The sequence below is a fragment of the Pteropus alecto genome, unplaced genomic scaffold (genome assembly GCF_000325575.1).
Source record: "Pteropus alecto unplaced genomic scaffold, ASM32557v1 scaffold95, whole genome shotgun sequence".
NCBI classification, from domain to species: domain Eukaryota; kingdom Metazoa; phylum Chordata; class Mammalia; order Chiroptera; family Pteropodidae; genus Pteropus; species Pteropus alecto.
The window spans coordinates 9959206-9984715 of record NW_006441071.1 but is presented as its reverse complement, the minus strand read 5'-3'; the positions used below and the strand labels follow the sequence as shown (position 1 = coordinate 9984715).

Here is a 25510-nt window from a genome sequence, read left to right as displayed (position 1 = left end):
ATATATATATACACACACACATATATATACACACACGAATTATACACATTGAATAAAATAAAAAGACATGAGCTCATAGTGATACAAGAGATTGAAAAATTTCAGAAGGAATGATGTATTTTCATAGTCTCAAAGTAACTCCTCACATGAATTTATTAAACAACTGAAAGAGTAACTATACTGGAGAAGGCTCACAGAAACAACCCTGTTCAAGATATCAAAGTTAACAACATCCATAATGAAACAAATAAGAATCATGTGTTGAGAAAACTCAGCATTACTTCCATGATATTTGCTGCAGACTAAATGTTTGTATACCACCCCGATCCCCTAAATTTATATGATGAATTCTAAGACCCATTGTGATGGTGTTGAAGGTGAGGCCTTTGGAAGGTGGTTAGGTCACTAGGGTAGAGTCCTTATGAATGAGATTAACATCCTTATGAAAGAGGCCCCAAAGAAATTCCTTGCCCCTTCCATGTGAGGACACATAAAAAAGAAGGCCCTCTATGAACCAGGAATCAGGCCTTCATCAGACACCAAAAGTGCCTGTGCCTTGATCTTGGACTTTGAGAAATCAATTTTTGTTGCTAATAAGCCACCCTGTCTATGCTATTTTGTTATGGCGGCCCAAACAGACTAAGACGATGTTATTGCCAAACATTCATAATCTCAACAGCATTATGAGTAAGCATTAGCAAAATCCAAAATAAGAACAATTTTATGAAATAGCAGGCTTGTTATACTCAAAACTATCAAGATCGTGAATGTCAAAGACTAAGGACCCACCAGGTTGACAATTAAGGGCAAAGTCTAAGTCTGAACTGGAACCTTTGAGGACAATTAGAGAAACTTGAATAGAGATAAGTGATGAAAACCAAAGAAGATACCTGTTGAACTGCAGTCTGAGGTGAACGAGGTCTGAGGATTACCTGATTATGATGCATTAATATTTACTTCTCAATTTTAATGGTTGTTATTATACGTAGGTAAGAAAATGTTCTCGTTTGAAGGAAATATAGGTATTTGAGGGTGACAGATATCTTGTGATCAATTTATACTCAAATAGTTCGGAAAAAATAAGTAAGTTCTTTGTAAGATTGGACTTGTTTCAAAATTTAAAAGAGTATGTAAGTAAATTATTTTATATTAACATAGATGAAATTTTACACATCTTTAGATTATCTTATTGACATCTCATGTGTACAAGAATTATGTCCAAAGCTTTCGGATAGCTAGATGTTCTCGGGTATTTCTGTCTCAATTCTAAAAAATAGTACCCGAAATATACTTTATTTGAGGCCCTCTTGAACATCAAGACTAATTAAATGACATTTCAACTGTTTTTGATTTTATACCAATGATGATAATACCAAAAAACTGTTAGATTTGGAAATATACAAATTCCTATAAAATTAAGACTTACAAACATTTAATTACCAATCTGAACAATGAACAAAATTGGGCAATAATTAATGGGCAAGGCTTGGGCTCATTAAAAGAAGTCAATACCCTAAAAACAATTTCACGTTTATGACTTTTGTTCAGAGAAGTGAAAACATAAAATGGGTAGACCTTTTATTAATTGTCTCTCCAAGCACCTGAGAAAGTTTTAGAAGATGAACTTTTTGATGAGCTTCCTTCCAAACATCATCAACTTGACTTAAAACCCAGAATAATTTCAGAAATCTAAGTATTATTTTCTAAATCAGGCTTTTGAAATTTCTCAGGAGAAATCTACCTTTCCCCCCTCCCCCCTGCCCAGCTCTTCACAGTTTCTCCTTAGAACTAGAACACAATAAAGAAAAATGCTTGTTATCCTGTGATATTTAATAATTTATGGGAGTGGGAGCAAGAGGGGCAAGCACAAAAATAAAGTGATTTGGATATGGCTAAATAATTTTTTTAAGAGAACATTACACTATTTTACTCCATTCAGTAGCATTTCTGATAGTTTTAAAGGCAAGCTGTGGTAGGTATCTGTTTTACTTGAAGGGAAAAGATAAATTCTGAAAACAGAAGTAATGACGGTTTTCTTCGGGGGTATCTCGGAAAATAAAAAAGATCAAATCTGAAAACAGCAAATACCATATATAAATTGTTTCACTGTAAAGAATGAAAACCACAAGAGCACATGAATAAGACCTCTAAACGTAAGTTATATTTCAAAAATGCATTATCTATGGAGGTAAATTTCCCCCAAAATACAAATAATTTTCCATTTATATGGCAAAAGTGCACCTGAATTTAACACCAAAGTATTACCAAATGGAACCAGTTTATATTTGTCAGTGTATGAGACTTTTTCTTAAAGTTTTTGGAGTCACAACTGTCAATTTATCAAACTACCCAAAAGAAACATAACTATGATTTGTTTCTTTTTTAAATTTTGAATTATCTTTCATCATAAGCTTACTCAGTAAAACAATGTTATATTTAAATGCTAACATAAAGTAGAAATTTATTCAGTACGTTTTAATATATCAAAAATATCGCTTTTTTTTAGCCTTTTGGCTAAGACCAAGTGTAAAAATATTAAACATGCTACTCCACAGGAAGTAAGATATCTAGAAAATAACCAGGTAGAAGAAAAACTACCAAAAAAGGGCCGAATCAGCACCAAAATAACATGAATGAAGTATTCGTTGTTGCTAAAAGAGATATCGAATCTCCAAATACAAAATTCTACAGGCTTGACTTTAATAGTAGATTAAATTTGGCAAATTAGAAAAAAGATTTCAGGCAAATTCTGAGGAGATTACATAAAGCATGTGGTCTTTTCCCTGAAAGCAACCAGAAAGTAAAGTAATAAAGGTAGATGTAAGTGTATGGGTACTTAAATGAATGCTTACAGATGTGTATATTAGGAGAGTATGTTGCTTATCGTCAAAGTTCCATTTTGGAAAACAACCTTTTAAACTATAGTGTGGAAAATATACTGGGGAAGGGCAAAATGAAAGGGACATAAGGAGCCCATTTAGGAGGCGACTGTGACAGTCCAGTACAGATAGGGGTAGACTCCCACCAGGCAAGTGGTGGCAGAGAGGGGCAGAAGTGGATAGAGTCAAGAATAGTTTTTAAAATTTCAGCTTTACTGAGGTATAAATGACCAAAGATATTTAAAGTGTATATCACGGTGACTTGATATATGTATACATCGTAAGAGTTGAGAATAACTTGAAGGTCAATTTTAAAGGACTTGGTGGTTTTCTGTGGATAGTGAACAAAGGAGAATTATTAGGGATGGTTTTCTAAAAATACATGATAGATTTGCGTAATATATTTCCAGTCATGTTCTCCCCTAGGGATAAATGTCATACATTTGAGGCACCTATGTAACAGATTGCAGGCGCCCCTGAAGGCTGGACTCTATCTTTGCCTCACCAGTGTAGCTGCCCCAGAGTGGAACACAGTACCAAGTACAAAGTAACTATCTGCCAAGTAAATATTGACAACCTTCACCTTCAGGAACTGGTAGAAGGGTCTGAATATTAAGCCACTTGCTTCCTTGTGTGTTTCATCTCAGGGTGAATGCAAGAAAGAGTCGTCTCTGCCTACATACACATGAGCTCAGCACTCTCACTAGGAATGTACCAGGAGTTCTTGGGCATAAGTCTAGAATGAGATAGAGATATCCATAGATTTGCATCTATTTTCCCCAACAACAGCTCAATTCCTGCAATCTGAGCACAGACGAGAAAGAGCAGTTCCCCTTTAGCCAGAGGAGAAATTTACTACATATCAAAGTATCATAGTCAATGGCCTCCTGAATAAAAGGGAAAATAATCTGAGTTGTACTCCTATGAAGACATGCCATTAAGAATCCATTTAAACATAATTTATGGCTGTTACATTTTAATATGCTACATGCCAATTAAATAGATACAGGTTTCCAATGACAGGATATTCGGTAGCAAAACAATAAACTTTTTTTCTTACATACTGACAACAATCCAGAGTTGTTCATTTTCATTTGGTTGCAATAGACTGACATATTGTTATAAATTTAGGAAACATACAATTTCTAATTCTTAACAAAGTGACAGCAACTTGACAAGTGAAAACGTTATCTCAGCCTTGAATTCACTGGCATAGAAAGCCAACATATCCCACTGTTCTTCCCCACAGCACAAGCGGATAGTTTCTACATTTACTGCAAGATTGATGCTCCTTCAATTGCTCAGTGATCATGACTATGAGGCTGCTGAGTAAATAAAGTGTATACATTCACTAAAGGAAGTGAGAACATGTATTTCAGCCACTGATCCCTAAAACGACTCATGCTATTTATTATTATAAAGACAAAATAATATGCAATACAGCTTTGTGAAATACACCTGACAATTTTCATGTGCAAATTAAAATCAAATGGGCAAATTTTACAGTGTTTCAGGAATTAATTCAGAGGAACATAAACAATCAAGATTGTTTACCCAGTGAAAAAAAGACATTTTTGATTTATTTTTTCCTATTATAATCCCACTCCCCCTCTCCAGTGCTGGTGACTTGAAGTTGAAAGCCTGTAGACAACCTATCGCATGCATATGAATTTAGCTGTTCGAATCCTAACAGATCTGCTCCTTTGATGATAGACGAGTCACACAATAAAGCCAATCTTTTTTTTTTTTTTTTCGGTAAATTTCAGGTGATGCTTATGTATATACCCTCCTCACGAAGCCCAAGCTACTTTCCTGAAACATGGCGAATAACAAACAAACAAAACTTTCTGAGATATGTTTTTCTCGTGGATTTTAGTATGATAGAGATTTAAGAACATTCTAGCACATATAATAATAGTTTTTAAATGTTTCTATCTTTAGGCATGAGAAAATAATCATCAGAAGATTTAAGACTAAGTTGGCCAACCCTCACCTCTTTCTCACTCCCAGATATAATTTCTTTATATTTTGATTCTATTTCGTGGCAGGGAGAACAATGTTTGTCTTTTTTTTTTTTTTTTTTAGGTGAGGCAACTCTTGGTTGACCTCACAGATTGCAAGGATCTTGTCAGCTTGCAATCTCTTTTTATTATTTTTTTAATTTTTTACAACTATAGCACCTGGTGTTCCTAGGTGGTCTCCCATCCAAGTACTAACCAGACCTGACCCTGCTTAGCTTCTGAGATCAGACAAGATCGGGCTTGTTCAGGGTAGCATGGCTGTAGACAATGTTTATCTTAATACTTATATTCTGCCCCTGGTAAAAAAGCCTACTGTTTGTTCAGACATATGGTGACATGTTTCTAATCATTTGACTTTTAGTTATTCTATTTAACTCATGGCAGAGTTCATCAGAGGTACTTGAACTCCAGAATCCCTACTGTGTTAATTAGAACTGTTTCCTTATGGGTTATTCTTCAAAAGGCAGATCTTAAATGGAAAATTTCTCATGAAAATTATTTATGAATTGTAGAACATGAGATAATTCTGAAGGGAACTATGTTTTTCTGATAAAATATGATTCTGGACTCTAGAACAGAGTCAACTATAATAGATTTGATCTATTATAAAAGCACAGTGATTTTCAGAAAAAAAATGGCTACACAGATCAACTAAAGTCAAAGTCACACTTTCTGATAGATATTCTGAAGTATTTAACTGTTTCCAGTGACTGAGTCTACACAGACATTACCTCATTTAGTTACCAAAGTTCATATATTGCAACTGATTAATCACAGTTAAATGTTCAAAGGGAATTTTACAGGAGCCTTTGTTTTAAATGAATGAAATGGATACCTGCTTATAATTTCTTAATAGTTATTCAAGTTCAAATTATTATATTTATACTTTATGGCATAGATTGGTAGTTCCTTAATTTCCTACTAATCTTGTTTAAGAAGAGATCCAATATACTTAATACATACTCGAGCTGAAATTGTGTATGCTTCCTTTGTCCACTTCAATGTAGAGGGTAACTGGCCTATCCAAGCATGTATTGATACCTTCTATAGTTTAAGAAGATGTACAAACCTGGCCTTAACACAGACCATTTTAAAATCTGAAACTCCACTTAACCAACTACACAGGTTTGCTTTAATCTGTACGTAGCAGGATCCCAACCTCAAACTGATGGACAAAACTGATCACAACTTGGCCAGAAAAGCAAAAATTATGGATAATTGGCTGATATAATGCAACTTCATCCATTCTTCCACATAATATAAAAATGATCCTTTGATTAGCTAGAGGATTAGAAATGTTCTCTTGTTTATCGGAAAATAAGATTTACTAAATTGTCCTGTGGAATAATTTCCCAGGTTACACTGAGGGACTTTAATAAACAAATGCCCTATGTAGTTGAAGAGAGTTAAACATGCATATGATGCAGAGAATGTTCTTTCCAACATGTCCTCATTCTGAAGGACTATGGGAGAAATATATTCTCCCTGGTTTCAGTCTCAGGGATAGTTATATTTTTCTGAAGAACTGATTTGTTTTTATTTTATGGACATTGAGCATCTGTGTCACAGGTTTACTCTTTTTCATTTCCAGAGCTGTTAGGAGATTTAGAGCTAAAACTGTGGTCTACTTTCAGCAAAAGCATAAAAAGTCCATGGCATCTGTTCCACCTTCACTCCTAACATTAGCTATCTTACTGCAATGCTTTCTTGTTCTACCATCGTAACATTTTATTGCATCATAGTTAACATTCCCTTGCAAATTAATTTTATAGCGCTTTGAAGCAAAGTTTTAATAGACACAATGTATAAATATTGTAAATCAGACCTTTTAAATATATATAATGGACAAAATGGATGATCTCCAAGATGCCAACAGACATACAAACAAATCAATCCACATTGCCTGCAACAGTCTATGAGAAATGTTAAAGTTACTTTCAGTAACGATAAAACAAAACCAAACTCATTAAATTAAGCTTCCAAAAGAATATGGCATAAAAACTTTGATTTGGTGAACACTGACATGAAGGAAGAAATAAAGTAGGGATGGAGAGAGGTGTGAAAAGACAGTGACTTAAGTGTTTTAGTTCTATTTCAGGTAAATCACTTTAATTAAGATATTCAGTCCATTATAAAATTAAATGAATGTATCTCCTAAAGATATATAATGCAATCATGTTTATGTTTGTATAGAGCACATTCTCATATTACTTGCAGAAAATTATATTCACAGTTAACATCAAATAGCAGTACTATTTATTCAATTTAACATTTGTTAAACAACTCTCAGACTTTCTACATTTAGCACTTGAAGGCACCAACAACTTCCCTCAAAAGTCTTGAGGGAAATGGTGGAAACATGCATGTGAACAGAAGTAAATATGTGAAAGAATCCTGCTACTAATAAAGCACAAAGGGGTGGGTAATAAATTTTGCTAGAGGTCAGGGAAGCCAGAAACATGAAAATAATTCTGATAGGAATGTGTTAGGGACACTCAAGGTACATGGTCAAATGCAGAGGTATTCATGGTATATTTAGTGTGGAGTGTGGATGCTGGTTGGGTACTTTTGCTTGGTGATGGGGTTAGGAAGACAGTGTGGGAAAGTATGTTGAAGCTTGATGCAGAGATGTTCAACATGGGTCCGACTGTGAGGATCCAGAAGGGTTGTAGGGTTTATTTGGTAGGACATATGGAGCTAGATATTTTTGAATTAAGAAAGTAAGAGGAAATTGGTAATGTTCTAAAACACAGTCTTTGTCAAAGGAGTTTAGTGGCGGGGGCTGCAGAGCAAGATCAGTTAGGTTGCTGTATTCGTTTTAACGTAAGATGATGACGTCTGTATTTGGATATAATTCCTGGGAAGAGAATGGAAGAGATGAGTTAGATACATATGGGAGAAATGTTCCAAAGATTTAGGAGTGTTCATTTTATTTAAGGGGAAGCAACTGTGATAAAAGTAAGTGTCAAGTTTCCAGTCTTCTAGCTCTTTGGTGAATAGTGGTGGATAGGCAGGGCTGGATGTTGTTACCTAAGAGAGATACAGGAAGACATGGTGGGAACTCAAGATCTGAAACACAGTTTGAGTGTCATTCATGTGAAAGTGATAGTAGGAATCACGTAGATGAATGAGATCAGCCAGGGAAGAATTTAGTGAGAAGAGTATCAAATAATCGCATTTAAGGGGTTTAGCACGATGAAATAATTTCCTTTAGAAACTTTAATTTGTTGTTTATTTACTAATTATATCACATGGAATACTTTTACTTTGTCTGTAAATAAAGCAAACTGTTGACATGCTCCAAGTATTGTTTTTCATAGAGTTACATCTATGCTTATTCCTATTAAACAACATTCGATGAGTAATTATATTTTAAGTGTTGTAGACTTTAAACATAGATAAAAATGTGTGAATATCTGTCTTGTAAGAAGAGACATATGAGAACACAATACACAGTTTGAGGAGATGATGTAAAACAAAATAAATGAAAAAATAAACCAAAAAGGAAATTATTTAAATAGGCAGTATAAAATTATTAAAGTTGTAAATTAGCCAGAAAACAAAATAACTCTAATGTTAACTTAGGATATCAAGCCAACTGTTTTTTTTTTTAATGATTCCAAAAGAAGGATGCTATTCTTATCTCTTGCTTCAAGCCATGTAATCATGCAAAGAAGGTGCCAATGTTTCAAACACTTTCATTTAATGTATCTATATTCAGATCTCCATTCCCATACTAATCCCAGTGAAGTATCTGAAAGATTAAAAAGGGCCAGTCAAGTTAAATTAGGAGTGTAAGACTAATACAAACACCACTGATGAACTTAAACAGAACCAAGCTCAAAGCAAAAACCATAATAGGAAATTATTCATAGTTGAAGGGAACAGATGTCCTCTCCACTTTTTATTGTAGCTTCAGGAATTTGACAAATTGAAAGCCCAATCTACACTGCTAAAAAAAAAAGTACTCTGTACACAAAAATGTATTCCTCATGTTCTATAGGCTTGTATATTGCTCTAGTATTTTCAATATGAGGCCTATATTCCAATACACATGTTCAAGTCTCCAATGTTAGCACATGTATTTTATATGCATATGGTACCTCCCATATTTGAAGTGTTGTATTAAATGATTTAATGCATGTATGGTGCTCAAAGGTAGATGTGTCACATAGTAAATATTTACCACTACTTCTACCACTTTGTATCAGGCAAAAAGCAAAATCAAAAATATATTCTAAATTCTATATTAATAACTAGTGGCTCTCAAATATGTATTTTAAGTCTGACTAACATTTCATTTGTTAAAAACCTACTTGACAACGCACCCATTCTGACACACACGTATATGTGTTTACATGAATACATAGTCTCCAATACAATTTGTGGTAAAACAGTACCTCATTTAAGAAGACACTATATTTTTCAGTCACTTAACTAAAGTGAAATCTCTATCAAAGAGAAAACCTGGGATAGGTTTCTTATATAATAAAAAAAAAAGTACTCTGTACACAAAAATGTATTCCTCATGTTCTATAGGCTTGTATATTGCTCTAGTATTTTCAATATGAGGCCTATATTCCAATACACATGTTCAAGTCTCCAATGTTAGCACATGTATTTTATATGCATATGGTACCTCCCATATTTGAAGTGTTGTATTAAATGATTTCATGCATGTATGGTGCTCAAAGGTAGATGTGTCATATAGTAAATATTTACCACTACTTCTATCACTTTGTATCAGGCAAAAAGCAAAATCAAAAATATATTCTAAATTCTATATTAATAACTAGTGGCTCTCAAATATGTATTTTAAGTCTGACTAACATTTCATTTTGTTAAAAACCTACTTGACAACGCACCCATTCTGACACACATGTATATGTGTTTACATGAATACATAGTCTCCAATACAATTTGTGGTAAAACAGTACCTCATTTAAGAAGACACTATATTTTTCAGTCACTTAACTAAAGTGAAATCTCTATCAAAGAGAAAACCTGGGATAGGTTTCTTATATAATTTATGGTATAAAAACCCAGCTGTAAGATTTCCTGAAGGACATACTGGCTACCATGGTCTAAAGAGGTGACTTTGAGCATTCCTGACAAGAACACCCAAGACATTCAGATCTAGTGTTCAAATGTTCTGCCAATTCATCCATGAATCAAGCCATTTAAACTTGAGAATTAAGAAAACAGCAGCACCAGAGCAGAGTATAAAAAGAATATTGCTTCCAAGGCCTGCCGTTGAGGGTAAGGTTATTCTATAGCTGCCATAACCATTATTCACACAATCAATAGCAAATACCAATTTTGCCTTGAGTGTAATGATGGATAAACATCATTTCTAGCATATCTTTGATAACTGGATGGCAAAGTTCTTATAAAAGCATAATCAATAAGACTAGAACTTGCCCAACAGAGATCTCATTCCCTTGGAGCATTTTCTCTTTCTTTCCTTATTATTCCAAAAGGTACATTTTCTAATGATTGGTAATCTCTTAAGTGATCTTTTCTTCTGTAGGCGTTGGGCCTTATGATTCATGGAAAAAAAAATATTTTCTTATGAACCTTTTTCAAATTCTAGAAGCCACTTAAGAAAATTTCTGCTTTGTATGATTGTTCTCCATCAAGTGACATTCAATATGAGAGTTTTTATCATCTAAACCCATTTAATTCCATCTCTATATTCCATATATCTCATCAATTTGTTGTTTTCAACAATAAAATTATTATAGGTAAGAGAGTATATGGCACATTGTTCTTTTTTACTCCATTCCTTTCTTTGAAAAACAAACAAACAAAAACAAAACAAAACAAAAAACCCATGAAGATTAATGACTCCTAAAAGATTAACAAGGGTGCAAGACTAACAGATTTAACAGCTTGAAGAACCAGTCACTATAAATAGCTTCAGATCCCAACCTGTGTGGGAGATGATGTGATCATTTTCAATCACTTCACTGTGAAGGAAAATTAACTGGCTTTCCCTGGAAATCGCTAACATGTCTACAGAATTTATAGGTATGAATATTCAATTTTCCAAACATAATGGAGACCCCTTAAAAGCTGACTTTGAGTGCCACTCAATGCAACAACTCTTTGCCTGGAATAAACATGCACAGATTTCAGTGATACGCAATCAGCAGAATAAAGCCCTGGAATAGCTCAAACTAGAAATGGGTTCCAGCCAGCCTGTTCCAAATAAAGAAAGACCATGTATTGAACTTAGCAAAGAAGTATATATGTAATAATGCATTTTAGGATTTGGGTAAACTTTGCTAATTGTATTTCAATAGTAGCTGAGACCTAAGTTGAGGACTAGTGGTAATACCTTACCCCTAACCCACTACTTTTTTAAAGGAAGCAATCGATGACCTAGACTGCCAAGTGATAGCAACAGATATCTCCTTGCTGGGCTCCTAAGAGGTGACAGAACTGATTTATTACTGATCATCACAACCTAGAACCCTCAAATTCAATAAATTGGGCTAATCCCCAATTTCTAAATGACAGGGTGTGAAAAGAAAGTCAACTGATACTTGGCAAGAGCAGGATTCTTTCTCTCAGGAAGAATTATGGCATAGTTTGGAGTATCTACTCAAAAGGGATGAGTGGTAGCAGGTTGCTCTTCTTCTGTCCACACTAATCAGGCTGAGGTTTTTGAGAGAACATGACTTGTGTTCCTGGGGTTTGGTAACCACTTTTCTCCCAGAGTGCTGGGAAAAACAAATCTCACTGAAGTGCGTGGAAAGCAGATGGAGGCGTCCCACCAACCTACTTTACTTTCTTTGATGTCAGAGATGGGGTCCAGAGAAGTTTTTGCAGCTTCATGAGAAGAGTCATGATGATAAAGGAAGAGCTAAGCCACAGGAATCCCAACTAGAGACAGCATTGGGCAGCATGCACAATGACAGAGACTAAATATGTAAGACTATCCTCTTTGAAAGTCATGAACCACGTTGGAGGCAAGAGCCAGTCAAACATGAAAATAGTTAGCTCTCCCTCTGCCCTCTGTGGTAGACTGAAAATGGCTATAAATTCTTAATTGTAAATTACACGGTGGGGCATTAATGTGATAGAAAAAGATATTATGTTATTGAGCACTGAGGCTGCTCTTGTGTACTTTGCAATGACCACTGTGTGAAAAAGACTTCCAGAGACATGTGGCCCAATTGTCTCTGTTCACCAGAGATGACAGCCTGTCAAATTCCACATATGAGAATAAGCATATTCCACCATTATCTAGTTATCATGATCACAGATGCATGAGTGAGCCAGTAGTCATCAGTCAAGCTGGCTCAGACTAGAATAACTGCCCAGCTGAAGCAAGAATTTTGAGAATTGTTAGAATGGCTGCCATGTTAATCTTTCTATAACTGAGAATTGGGCAAAACACAAATGACCTTCTTTACAAGATTTATTATGTCATTCCACAGTTATCATCTGAACTCTGATCCTCGATCAACTTAAAAATGCTATAACACAGTTTTTCTTAAGCTGTTTCTTTACAGAAATAATAGAAGAAGAAATACTACTACAAGCAAGCTCTCTAGGGAAGCAGAAAATAGTCTGTGTGGAGTCTGTGTAGAGTCGCTCTAACCTTGAACAGTTTGGAACAATCAAAACAGTGGGCCTGAATCACCTGGTATGGCACAAAAACAGCATTTTACTTTGCTTTAACTTTTCTTCTGGAGGGTTAAAGAGGTGGAATGCATTACTTACATTCTAAATTAATTATCTCAATCCAAATCATCAGTCATTTGCTAGACATATACTCTATGCAAACCCCTGTATCACCTACAAGGAGAGTATCATGATATATAAGATAGAGATTTAGAAAAGAAATGGGAGAGGAGAACGAAGGTGTATACCTTTATGATAGGTACGAGGCTGCGCATTGTAAAATGTATGACCCCTTTTAATAGCCACAAAACTCTGTAAGATCCCCCTTTCTTATGATGTATTAATAGGCACAGAGAAGCTACATGACTGTTTTAATAAGGTCTGACCTTATTGTTAGCCTGAGAATTCTCAGTTAAGCGAAAACCCTCACTTAAGACGACGGAACACATACACTAAAAGAAAGAGGCTGCAGGGGCTCCTAAGAAAGGAAAAGAGGGGAAAAGATCACAGATTACAACCAAGAAGGAGAGGTTTACAAAAGTAAAGCTTTATTAACAAGGAATACCTGAGTTATGTTTTAAAGAACAGAGAAGAAACTAGCGTTGGTGGAAATGGGGTACAAATATCATTTTCTTAAATTTTCATATCATAGAAATTTAATATAGAACATTTTCAAAGATAGAAAAATTAAAAGCAGGGAAAAATAAATTTCTTGTTCACCTTCTAAATACAGCCACAAAAAACCTTTAGTCAAGGTACTTAAATTGGGCGACTGCTATGTGCGTGGTAATCAGAGAGGTTTGTGATCAGTCTAGAAAAAGCAGCAGGGACTTTGGTTTGAGTAACAAAAAAGCCATGGAAAGAGCAATAGTGTCATCTATTCTTAAATAGCTTAAAGTGTGGACAGAGTGACAGGCTAACTGATTGGATTTAGATGAAGAGGTATTCACTGAGATACAATCTTATAAAGGTTCTGCTGTAAAATAAAGCTAATCCTGGGACAGAAATTCATTTATTGTCTAACAAATATTTGTTTTCTATGACCTGTTAGATTAAGTACTAAAAATATATATGAAACATATTTAAGTCCACAGACCTTATAACACATAATATATTTTACATATATATAAACATATATATTTAAAATAATTTATATTTATATTTTTAAATCATTTTTACAGGATTTGCTGTGGGGAGAATAAGTTGACTCAAGATCAAAATCCACTATCTTGATATTGAAATCTCTTCACACCTATGAGTATATGACTTAACTACTAAAAACTTCAATTGCTTGAATGGATATATATATAACTACACATAAAAACACATGCAGATATCATTGTTCTTTTAAGATAGTACCTTCCTATTGGCTAAATCTTACTATATAAAATTCTATTTTCTAGTATTACATATCAAACTCCCAGAATAAATAAAGATGTTCTCTAAAATTTAAGGCCCAAAGGAAAAAAGCAATAAAACTCTTACTTAGTAATCACTCATACTTTAGTTTTGGCAAGCTGAGGGTTAAAGTAGATGATGTTACTATGTTTATTTTCAGAAAGATTTTCATTTTAATCCACATGGGTTTCCTCCTGGAGAATCTGATGTGGAATCCTCAATCCAAATTTCTCAGGGGAAGCACCGGCTTTGACTGGCAAGAGTATCATAGCCTTGCTGCCATCTGATTTCAGATCGTCTTCCTTTGGACACCTCCCAAATGTAGAATTTCATTTCTATTCCAGACACAATTTAGAATGCGGCTCTCAATGCTCAGACAGGGATAGTGAGGTGGTCAAGAAAGTTAGAGGAAACAATAGCTGATCCATTTTCTAGAGAGAAATTCTACATAAGCAGAGAAAGTACTTGAGCACAAAGTGCAGATGGATGAAAAGTGGGCAACAAATAAGAACATTGAAAAAGCTCTATCTGACACAGGTCAAGGTCCATCATAGACTTTTCATTGCCACCATCAGGGTAGCGTAGAAATACAGAAATGGGACAGGACAGATGCAGATCTGAGAAGACATCTCCATTTCTGATGTGGAGCAGGGACGGATAAATATAAAGGATGTCTTGGCTGATCTGGAAAGCACATGCTACCCTTTGGGAAAACATCTGGGCTGTTTCAATGTTTTGCAGAATAGAAGGCAAGAATTCTGAGTTTTCTCACCCTGCTTATGACTTGTCATTCTTACACAACTCTCGCTAAGGAAGCTAAAAATGTATATAAAAGTCTCTACAAAAATTAAAGGCGGTTTGCGTGTATATGTTTGGTTTCTTAGTTTCATTCAACTTTACTACGTGTAGAACATATGTCAACTAAGTTAGGCCATGTTTGTTTACTCACTCTGGGTCAAAAATGGAAATTCTGTTGTAAAACACCCAAAATAAACTTACCCGTAAATGTTTTTCTAACAGTCTGTGGCTAAATGTGTGATATATACTTACCAAAAAAAAAAAAAAATTATCTGTGGCCAATCAAAAGCTTTTAATCCTTAGAAATGAGTCAGACTATTTAAAAGGGATTTCCAGATCACCAAAATAAACTATATTAAAGAGAGATTAGCTAGAAATGCTAATTATGTCTATATGTACACATGTGTGTATTTTATATTCCTTTATATCTATTTGGAAAACTATGCATTTAATTATTAATATAATTATGCATTTCCTTCCTCTCCAAGGAACCTCACTTTCACATATATAAGGGTTTGCTATATTTGGTGTCACTTTCACTATGCACTTAGTTATCTGTGCTGCTTCTGGTTTAAAATGCAGGACTTCATTTTTGACAGGTATAAATATATAATGGTCCAAAGCTTGAGAAACCTGAAATTAAAGCATTTGGATTGGTAAGGAAACTGAAAGTGGTACAGGTCACAGAGATGAACTTGTGCCTGTCACTGACCATACAAAGGTAAGCAACCAATTGAATTACAAAGATAGACCAACCAAAGGTCTCAAGGTGACCTTTTCTATGTGAATATATGTTTAAATTCTCTTATTAAAGAAAATATATTGGTTGTTTTATACCAGCAAAGCTTAAAGTAGAAGCTGATGATTATTAGGAAAGGATAGTCAGTGAAAGGAAGGGAGTGGTGCACGATGGGAAAAGTGAACAGAATAATGCAGTTAGGTTGTGTTAATAACTAAGGACAGGGCAACTTCCTCTGTGGCGAATAATAGCCTTTCGTGTACCATGAATCCACTGAAGGTTTCTACCGTTACGCTATTCAGGAGCCATGGGGAGGAAGGGTCATTACTCATGAGAAAGGACTTATTGCGGTGAACAGTGTGCCTAAGACTTGTGCTGTGCCTGACATATAGCAAGAACTCAATAAATGGCATGTTTTGTTATTAGATGCTAAATGTTACCTAGTATAGCCCATTTTACTTAAAAAAAAAATTAGAAGCAAAATCTTAATTTTCCTCCTAGTTAAAAAATTAAGCTTTGTAATAAATTTGTAAATATATAAATAAATATATATATGTACATATATATATTTTTGAGTGTATATGCACATATATGTAGACAATAAAGCTAGAAAAAAAATCACTTATCTCCTTACTAATATTTAATATGATTTTTTGTTTCTTTTACACCACCATTTTAAAGTTAGGAAACGCTTTATAGATATTAAGTCTGATTCTTGAACAAAAAAATCAGTGTAATTAATCTATTTTTTTCAGCCACGATAAATAAGTGATCTTTGGTCTCTTGTACCAATTTCGAAGTAATGGAAATGTGCTTAAGACATTGCTAAAAATGTGAGAAGGAGAAAGAGAGGGAAGGAGAAAGCAGGTCTCTTCTTCCTACTGAAGTTTGACTGTTTCGAACTTTAAATGTTGAATACTCATCATTTTCCTTGGGTAAGTAATTAGCTATTTCCTTAAGCAAATGTAGACAATTTTAAAATGCCTTAAATTCATCCCCTATATTTTCTCTCCTTTTTGTTTTTCATTCAGCCTTGTAAGGTAAATAAACATGAGCTGAATCACCTCTACTATTTCTCTATTAGAGATTCATATTCAACTAGTAGTCATAGTCTCTTCCTTTTTTTTTTTTCAGGGGGTGATATCCATGCATGCAAGTCTCCCCAAGACATACCACTTTCCAACCTCAAGTTCTCCATCAAGCACTTCCCAAAGAGCTTAAATAGCCTGTACATCCCCAGGCCTTCTCTGACGGAGAGTCCAGAAACAGCCTTCTAAACTATGTTCAGGTTTTCACCTCTCTGAAGGGTACTCAGTTTTCATGACAGGCCAGATGAAGCCTTGAATCCAGCAAATCAGCAGGTTTGAGCTATTGTACAAACCTGCTGTCTAATCAAAAATGTGTTATTATTTTATTTTTGCTGTTGTCATTGTCCATTCACTTTGAAGTGTGTGAGGACTCAAAATAGTTTTACCAAAGTAGGGTAAACTTGATTTGTAACACTTTCTTATCTATAATCACCACTTTGCTTACATGCAGTGATGAACTGAAATGAAATGCAGATGGCCACAACATAGTGCTTGGGGTTTTAAAAAACATTTAAATAGGAAAAGCTTCAAGATCTGGTATTTAGTGATTTAGTAATAAGATTCATGAGAATTACAACCACTTTTAAAATCAGAATCACAAGCATAGGGTTATGTACAATCTAATAGTTAAGTTTTTCTTTTTTTCTTAGTTTTAAGCCAAATTGTTTTTGTTCTCATTGAAGTAAAACAATCCCTAATTTAAAAATAATGAGGAAAAACATTTAAATGTTTCTATTGTATCACGATAAAATTTTATCTAATAAAATGGTTTATCTTTTTAAAACTTATTTAAAGACTAGATTTATGTTTATTTAAATAGAGAAAACAAATTATTATCCTTAAATACCATCTTTGTATATGCCACCATGATGAAGGCAATGTAATAAATTCCAATTATCAAGAACAAGAAGCCATTTCTGCACATAAATCATGCTGGAAATAGATCCAAGGCCTAAGTTTCACTCGCAACACTAAGAATGTGCTATGAAGTTAACTTGCATAGAAATTCCTCCATCACATTTCAAACTAACACTTCTGTTGACTGCTTGAGCCCATAGGTTTAACTCTCAGAGCTGTAACTTACAAGCTCCATGAGAAGTCAGCTTTAAAAGATACCATTTTGCCTTTCAAAATACATTTCTAATGCAAATGTAGAGCTTCATAAGGTGTTTCTGCTTACCTAGAGCAAATAAAAAGTCTGTAGAATAGTCTTCATTGACAACTTTTCTGTAACTCCAGCAAAGGAATAATGCATTGATTTCATCCCTACTATCTTCAACTGATATTATTAATAAATTCTTAGGCAAAGTCTATTTGAAGTAAGCAAGCAAGAGAGCTGGATGTCAAGGGAGATGTAAATTCAAACTGATGCTACTTCTTTTTTTAATGTAGAAAGGATTACGTTTTAAGCATGCCTTAATTTGCATAACCTTAAAAATAGTCATCACTTAGCTTTTTAAGTATTACAGATGAAACAGATTTGTAATCTCTCAATTCAACAAGTTATAATCTCCACATGTCGATAAACCAACTTTAAAAAGACGAGATGGATTTTTAAAATCTAAGTCAAGTATTTATATATAACAAAGTTTAAAACTTTGTTAATAACAAGGCCAAATGCAAAATGGGGTATACAAACAAACTAGGTGATTGAGACAGGAACAATTTAAATAGATAGGTGCCAATATCATTTTTAAACATATATGTTAAATAATAAATATTAAATCTATAGATATACACTGTTTCAGTGCCATGGAGGCTCTTTTATATTAAGGGGAATCAACATGTAATTAAATTGAATAGCTGTGTCTATAGATGACTGTCTATTTATCACTGGAAAAAAAGTTAAACAGTCATTCAATCATTCAACTGTAGTCAGATGATATAGCAATACTAAGGATGAGTATAATTCTGAAGTTACTCCTCCCTTCAAACCATCAAACAAACAATACCCTTCAAAGACTGTAAGATAAGTGACTCACTTACAGAAACCACTGCTTATCATGCTGTGACAGTAAAAAGAGCATAAAATATTCTCCAAAACAGTGTTAACCAGAGCTTGAGGAGATCTCTACTGGTAAACGGATCTGTCTTTTGTGTCTTTTCAGTTTACTGTTGACAGGATTCAGATGATAAACAAATGTTCCAGGGCTCTTTTGCTTAAGTGCCAATAAAGATGCAAAAGTTTCCTTTCCTTTTATACTGTAATAGTCATGGTGATACACAAACTCGAATTTCAAGAGTTTATTATTTTTACCAAGTCTGAATAAACTAAGCGATATAAATATGTATTATCCTTTTTTAATACAAGATCGGAAAGCAGTGTTGGCACTGTTGTAAACGGTAAGGACAGTTGTTAAAATGCTCAAATAGATATTTTTTAATGGTCTGAATGTTTCCAATGCCCAAGAGAGATGCTTAGCAAAACAACTTATTTATTTGTATTTTTTTAAAAGCTGTGCATTTTGGAAAAGTGCAGGTAAGGCTACTAGAGTTTAAAAGTTAGCACAGTTTCCTGAAAAACCTACCACTGAACCACCCAACAGAGAATAATAACCTATACCAAAGATAATTGCTAATAGAGGGGAAACAGATGTAATTTCTACATCTAAAGCAAGAGAAAATTTGAGATGGAGGTATACATCCCATTAGTGGCACAGAACTCCTCATTTTCCCATTTTTGGTTAACTGATAATAGAATTTCCTATAGCCATCGATCAATTACAGGTCTGATAAAATAGTTCAACAGTGAAAAGTACTGAGGACTTAGTATCTGGGCTAACAATTCTCATTCTTCTATTTACTTAGTTTATCCAAACCTTAAGCTAAATTTTCATCCTAAAATTGTTTACATAATGATATTATTTATCTTATTCCTTGAACTTTTTCTGTAAGTTTCAAATTTGGCTATTTTTAAAAAAAACTTTCTCCCAAGTCTGGAGCTTGATTTTTTTCATTCTCTTAATATATCTTTTAAAGAGAAGTTTTTAATTTTGATGACATTCACATGATTAATGTTTTCTTTTAGGAATTGTGGTTTGGGGGTGGTAGCTAAAAATACTTCCTAATCCGAACCATAAAGAATTTCGAGTGCTTTCCTTCAGAAGTTTTATGGTTTTACACTTTTTTACATTTGGGTTTATAAGTTAATTTTTATAACTTTTATGAGGTATGGGTCAAAGGTTGTTTTTTTGTTTTTGTTTTTGTTTGTTTTGTTTTTGCATATGGATAGTCACCTCTCCTAGCACCACTTATTGAAATGACAGGAGCATGGATAGACTGATATATTCTTGCAATGGGATACTATTCAGCAATTTTAAAAAAAAGGAATAATTATTATAGACAAAATGAATGAATCCTGAAATGATCATGCTTCATGTAAGCTAAGTAAAAAGCGTACATGTTATGTAATCTACTTATATAAAATTCAGGAAAATAAAAACTAACCTATAGTGACAGATTGATGTCTGTCTGGGGCGTGTTCGGGGTTAAGCTAGGGTGGGGCAGGCCAAGATGCAGGGATTATAAATGTGTTAAAGTTTTCACAGGTGTATACGTGTCAAAACTTACCTAAATGTCAGTTTTAAATATTTGTAATTTATACATCAATTATATCCCATTAAAAACATATATGCACACGCACATGTAAAAACCAAGCATTCCAACTGACTCCTCTTTCACAGTTAACATTCACAGTCAAAGTCAAGTCATGTCACATTGTTCTTGACAAGGCAGGAATCTCTGGAAAATTGTATTATCTAAATGAGTGGTTAAGTGTGATTGCTTGGTTTGTGTATTTGCTTAGTGGGAGAAGAATCTGAAGAAATGTTTAAAAACACATCTGAACAATCTAAGCCATATAAATATATATTATCCAATTAAACATTTACCTTCCCCATTCTCTAGTTATAGTATGAGTGTTGTTTCAGAAAAATCATGAGATTAACAAAATTTAGCAACTGGTTAAATAAAAACCTTTGGCAAAATTTGTCTCTCAAAGTATAATAGATTCTTCACTGAAAAATGCCCTCAGATGAAAGTAATTATGAAGCTAGTTACAAAGACAGAAATAAAAAGCCAATATAAAAAGGAAAGATTAGAATGTGGCAATGAGATCTGTTCCCCGTCAGTTGAGTTTTAAGGGAAAAACAGTGGCTTGGAGCACAAGAAAGCATGGTGAAATGAACATGGAGGGGTCAGGGAAGGGCTGGGATTGGAGCACTTGGGAGCTTGCACTGCCAGATATGACAGCTCATCACACATAGATGTGTATCCTGAGGTTATAAGCCTTTCTGTGATCACCCGACTGCTATTTTAACATGAGGCTATTTCCTAGAATAGTAATTTCCTATGCCACTGTTTTTCTGTGAGAACCACACTTGGTTGCTTAAGTAATAAGCTATTAATTCACTACCCATAAAAAGGATGAGATTCATTCTCTCATCAAATATTAAGTGCAGCACATTGCATTAGACTTGAAATTAAAATGTAATTCCTAAGCATGGGTAGTGTTCCAGGAAGCACTTTCCTCTCACATATTTCTCTCCTTGACACTTCATATTTTAAATCTATATTGCTACCATCTAGAAAATATGAATTTTTTTTCTTTTATAACACACTGGCAATACCATGCTTGACCTAACAAAAATTCCATAAAGAAGAGTACAGCGAATTGTTTAGTCATCAAAAGGAAAAGAGAAAAAATACAGAATATTTAGTTTCTTTCATTCAATCTAATTTTATACTGCTAAACCCATCCTAAAATATTTCAGCTTTATGACAAATTAATCTTCATGGTTTCCTGGTTTCTGACATTGTATCATAAAGCATTAGGGCAGGTTAATCATTGTCGTTTTATTATTAATAGTATTAACAAAATATACTTCTTTAAAATCATAGTACATTGCAGAAATAGAAAGTCCTAGTTCAAGTGTTGTTTATACACAGAGAAAAAATCAAGACGAACTTTATGAGATGTCAGGAACCTTAGGACTAGTTTTGAAGGATGATAGATCATATATGTGAAGGTTATAAACCAGGGTTCCCAGGAAAGCTAGATATAGCATAAAATCACCAGTGGAACAGAAATTGAAAATATCTCCTCTGAAAAGAAATACACTGAATGTAAAGCATATATACAGCAGGTTTCATTTATAGACAAATGCATCCTCTTTGGCAGGGGCAGTTTTTAAAACTACTGTTATAAACATATGAAAAGCAGAAAATGTGGGAGAATTGCTTGCTCTAGGCTGTAGGTGTATTTCTACTTCAAGAAGGAAGTCAGCCAAAGAATCACCATTTAGGAATCTGTAGGAATAGCTGGGCCTAGCCTCCCTTGTTTTCTTCAATCACATTCTTAAAAAACAGACTAGTAAGTTTGAGAATCATGTTCCTTATCTTTCTGTTTGACTATAAGAAAAACAGCATATCAAAAGCTTATAATCAAACCTTACAATTTTGATGATGGCGCTCTGCAAACCTGCTCAATGAAGGACACAGGTTTTCCCTAAGGGTGAGCTCATTATAGCTATACCTTCATGTGTGAGTAAGACAAAATCTGATGGAACAGGTCTGAGTAGATCACCCATAAGTCTCACTAACTGAAGCTCTTTGAGGGGAAGGGGTGTCCAATTCATCTTTGGATCCCCAGTGCCTAGCACAGAACCTGAAACATGGCAGATACTCGGCATACATTTGCCAAGTAAAAGGGGAATAAAAGAAATTGAATGCAATGTGAATTACCTAGAAACTATCAATTTTAAGTGGGAAAGTGATTATAAAACATAGTTCCAGTCCCTTCCTGTTGAAAATTCCAAAGAAGGACCACCAATGGCTAAATGTTAAGATCGTACTTCTCAAAGTCTCTAGACTCAATACCTCCTTGGGTATATGGTTCTGGCTATCTCAATTTTTGGTGCTGTCTTGGGTATTCTCACTACCTGAAGTTCTCTTTCTCAAAGTATGTTTCCTACATCTTGCCTCATATAAATTCTATATAACCACCTTTTTTAAGTACTACCTTCCTCAGTAAGTCTCCTATTTGTCCCAGCTGTAATTTCTCCCTTTTCTAAATGATACAATATTTTATGAGTTTTTCAAGAGTGTTTCACATGGATTCAAAAAAAAGCCAACCTACTAGAAAAAAATCATGAAGCAAGGCAGATGTGTTTCATGATGAATTCATGATAAATTTGTTTTGCCTACACTGCTCTTATTCTTTATTCATTCTATTCCTTCTCTCTCAAGTATCATTACTAGCCCAAAACCCCATCCCCTCCCCTCATACAGATATATTCTTTAAAGACCCAGCTGGGTAGTCACTTTCTCAAAAAAACAACAAAATAAAACAAAACAAAAAAACCTCCCTGACTTCATCCTCATCTCTAGTACCATCTGAGTTAGGTGCCCACACATGTGCTTCCATAATACCATAGGCACATCTCCTTCACTAAAGATGTTATAATCATCTAGGTAAAAAATGTCTCCCACTAAACTGAGTTCCTTGAGGAAAGCAATGTTGCCTTAGTTATTACAATATTTCTAGTACCTTGCCAGGTATCAGTACCATAGTGGTTGCTCAACCTTTTATAAATAAAAATATTTATATTAATGTGATATCATCTATATTGGACTATGAGCTTTTTGGGATAAAAAATTCCTAGTTCAATATGTTTGGTACACAGTACATATTCAGAATGCCTGATCAACAAATGAATGAATCACAGAATATTCAGGCTAGAAGAAATCATAGATATATTTATTGCAACTTTCTTCTTCTACAAATGAGATATGATGAACAAGCTAAGTTACGTACATTTATTCATTGAATCAAGATTTAGGCATGAGTGTTTGGATTCTAAGCACAGCATTCTTTCTAGTATACTATGGCATTTTTGAATGAGTGACTGAATAAATGAACAAATGATTAAATTAATCATTTCTGAAGACTAAGATATTGAGCAGTCATCACTGTGACTACATATTTAAAATGAGACCTTTATTTCATGGAAATCTAAGAAAACTCATTGCTAACCTTTTTTATGAATTCTTATAAGGTATATGAGGGGATAACAGTTATAGGCAATCTATTACAATAGAAACAGGAACATGTTAGTTTTAAAATACTGCAACTGAATCTTAATTTTAACATCAAATAAGCTTTTGTTTAATTAGCAAAATCTTTTACATCCAAGTGTTCTGTACATTGCAGAGGTCCTAAATTACAGTTAATATCATTTTACAGTTTATCAACATCATGGGGACTTCCTACTTGGGTCTGAAAATCTCAAAGGTATTAAACTGGGACCAAGAATTTCATAAATAAGATGGAAGATTCCTCTCTCTCTTTCTCCCTGCCTCTATGCCTCCCTGCCAACAGGGACTTCAAAGCAATGTGACAGCAACTTGTACATTATCTGTCAACAGCAAAGACTTAGCCTTTATCTCTTTGGAATTTTACATTTCTATCACTCCTAAATCACCTATGAAAAAATTGGTAATTAGACTGCTAGGGACATCTGGGGAAAAATGGATTTTGAACCAAGTGGTTTTGAAAGGCTGATTATTAACCTTTGGTAAAACACAAGGAAGAGAAGACCCGCGACTGATTCTCAGTTTGAACAGAAGAGAAAGGTCAGGGCTATGTATGTCAGGTAGATATGATTTTTCTAGACTGCTATTAGACACCTAGATTATTTTTAACCTGATTATAATCACTAATTCTAATGACTTTTGAGTCAAAAGCCAAATGAAAACTTCTCGTATAAATCTGAGTTTTCCCCCAAGTATTTTCTTTTCGAAGCATATATGTAACAAGCTCTATTTTCCAAAGAATTCAAAAAAAATGTTAATATTTTAGGAAGCTTCTGTAAATATTAATCTTTTAAATTCCAGAAGCTACCTAAAATAATAGTATAATAGTTGCCTCCCGTCGACTTTTGAATGTCATTAACAAATCTAATACTTCAGATGCAGCCATACAAATGCTGATGCCATTTCTAGTATATAGAAAATGCTTCTCAAACTTAAAATCAGAAATATACCTGACTGTAGACGAAATAATGATTTGGCAACATTTTACCTTCCCTTCCTCTTCCAAGGCCTTCTCGCCTAGACCAAAGGCAACTCTCTTCAATTTAGAGTTCATTTTAACACATCTAAGTGAAACTTTCTTCAGTATCCTCTTACAAAGACTAGGATCCCCTCTACACCAAGGGTTGCTATTTCTTCACACCTTAAAATTTCCAGAAGAGTTATGATATGGAATTACAGGCAGCAAAGAGCAATATTTTGCAGAAGAAAGCCCACTGTTCCCCTAAATTCTGTCACACCATTAGTTATCTTCCAACCTATTTAGAATTATGAACCTATAGAAAGTAAGGGTAAAATGAAAAAGTCTGCTACAGACAGACAAAGAGAAGACCTTTATTAACCTTTCTTTTTGAAAGTTCTCTTTTTTTTAAGGAACATCTGAGATAACTTCCTGTAAAATTGGAAAAAAGAAGTGAGCCCTCCAATTATTACACATCTCTTCTCCACAACCATTGGTGTGTCTCTTTTACCTGGTGGCAATTTCTTTTCAAAGAATAAAAATTAAGAAGACTCACACCTTGCAATCTGGCTTGTTCACTCTTTTCGGTTTATCAAAACTGAGCAGTCACATAATATCCTTAAGAGAGACATTAGAAGCTCTCAATGCTTAAAGAAATTCCCTAAAATGATATTATAGAATCCGTTATTAAAGAAAGTTTGCTATTTTTTACTTAAAAAAATACCAACTACTACTAATTAGAAACATTGTAAAATTTCTCCTTGAATTATAAACTCGATGAAAATTGACAAAACAGACTATTCAAAAATTTTCTTATGTACAATCAGTTCCAGATTTCGGAAACTTCCAGATATGTCAAATATTGCTAATTTTATAATTCATATATATTTTGTAAAAGATTGGAT

General features: G+C 34.0%; 1 protein-coding gene and 1 pseudogene across 17 annotated transcripts in view; both read right to left on the bottom strand.

Annotated features, from left to right (window-relative positions):
* Window positions 1–25510, bottom strand: part of PTPRD (protein tyrosine phosphatase, receptor type D) — a 468668-nt gene that overhangs the window by 199434 nt on the left and 243724 nt on the right. The window lies entirely within an intron of this gene.
* On the bottom strand, window positions 5048–5166 carry LOC112485076 (annotated as a pseudogene).